This window comes from Mastomys coucha, unplaced genomic scaffold, assembly GCF_008632895.1.
Source record: "Mastomys coucha isolate ucsf_1 unplaced genomic scaffold, UCSF_Mcou_1 pScaffold7, whole genome shotgun sequence".
In the NCBI taxonomy this organism is placed as follows: Eukaryota; Metazoa; Chordata; class Mammalia; order Rodentia; family Muridae; genus Mastomys; species Mastomys coucha.
In genome coordinates, this window is record NW_022196913.1 from 49,706,298 (window position 1) to 49,708,475 (window position 2,178).

Consider the following 2,178-nt stretch of genomic DNA (forward strand, 5'->3'; position numbering starts at 1 on the left):
CAGCAGCAGCAACAACAGCAGCAGCAGCAGCAACAACAACAGCAAAAGCAGCAGCAACAACAACAGCAGCAACAGCAGCAGCAGCAACAACAACAGCAGCAACAATAACAGCAACAACAGCAGCAGCAACAATGGCAAAAGCAGCAGCAACAACAGCAACAGCAGCAACAGCAGCAACAACAGCAACAACAACATCAAAAGCAACAGCAACAACAGCAACAACAGCAATAACAGCAATAATAGCAGCAATGACAACAACAACAATAGCAACAACAAGAACAAAAACAAGAACAACAAAAACAATAACAACAACAGCAACAACAGCAACAACAAGAACAAAAACAAGAACAACAAAAACAATAACAACAACAGCAACAACAGCAACAATAGCAGCAACAACAGCAAAAGCAGCAGCAACAGCAACAACAACAGCAGCAACAGCAGCAGCAACAGCAACAGCAGCAACAACAGCAACAACAGAAGCAATGATAACAACAACAACAGCAGCAACAACAATAACAACAGCAACAACAATAGCAACAGCAGCAACAACAATAGCAACAGCAACAATAACAACAGCAACCACAAAAACAATAGCAACAGCAGCAATAACAACAGCAACAACAGCAGCAGTAGCAGCAACAACAGCAGCAACAGTAACAACAGCAACAAGAGCAATAACAGCAACAACAATAGCAGCAATGACAACAACAACAACCACAGCAACAACAGCATTAACAAAAACACCAACTAGAACAACAAAAACAATAACAACAGCATCAACAACAACAACCAAAACACAGCACAAAAGTCATTGCCTTTTAATCTGTAAGTAGGTGAGATGGGTGCTACTTGTCCCTAGCTGTCCTTTCCCACAGCAGGGAGCAGGTGACAGACTGGAATCCCCACTGTTCTGAGTCCCTGTCCCCCCATTGGCTTCCACAGCTGATGACAGAGTGTCCCAGGGCTGCTCCTACAGACCTGCTCCCACAAGTTAGTGAATTTTCTGGTGAATGACTGGCTCCATCCTGGCTGAGGTCACCTTGGTACTGTGCTGCTGAGGAGAAATCTGGCTTCTTCGCTGCTTTCCAGTCTCCTTCTCTGCTCTTCTTACCACTTTGGGCTCCCCTACTCTCCATCCCCCTCACTGGCATCTCCTTCCGAGAATCCTGACTAATCCTGTCTTGGCATCAGGAGAGAATACAAGCTAATGAGGAGCTCATGGAAGCGAAACAAGACATCTCCATTATTCACATGATTGTTTATTTCCAGATTAACACGAGCCTTTTAAAGTGCACTGGTACTGGCCCCATTTCAACAAAACCCATGGGAAGAGGACAGGATTCAGAAAGGGACCCTAGAGGCTCTGTTAAATGCTTTTAGTCTGCAAATGGATCAATGGAAAAGAGACAAAAATCGAAGTATGGGCAGACGGAGATACTTGAATAGATTTTAAACAGCAAAAGAAGAATTGGAGACAAGTTCATGGAGACTGTTTTTACACCCACACAACCTGGCAGATCATTGCTTATACCATCTTGGTTGCAAAAAATACTACAAAAATATGGTTCTTTGAAAACATCTTCTGTCCCTGTATAAATGACATAAGAACCAGAGGCATTTCTGCAAATAATATGTTTTCCGATGCCAGTATATAAATAGCTTGGAGAACTGAGATAATAAGAAAGTTGCCAAGAGTCTTGCTACACTGACAAGAGAAGCAGCTGAGTTGGAACCTGCTCCGGTTTTTGTGGCTAGTCTTGAAATCTAATAGACAGAACACAATGCTGGTTTCACCCCGCCAGACATGGAGGAGGAGGCTGCAATCTTTGATGATTGAGGCAAAGACCAGCTTGGGGTTTTCTCAACTTCCTGGCTCTTTCTCTGAGTTCTCCTTAGGAAACAAGTACTTTCCTTCCACTGGAAAGTGATTGATTGATTGATTAATTGACTGATTGATTTGTTCATTTATTGTATTGGGGATTGATCTCAGGCATTGCACAGGGCAGACAAACACTAAACACTGGAGATATGTCAGCCTGTTTTTTAAATGATTGACTAGATCCAATAACTCAGTAACTCATTCATTGCCCAGTGGTTCTCTTGGATCCGACTGTCCTCTTTTGACCTCAGGGTTTGTTTTGTTTGTTTTGTTTTGTTTTTGTTTTTGTTTTTACT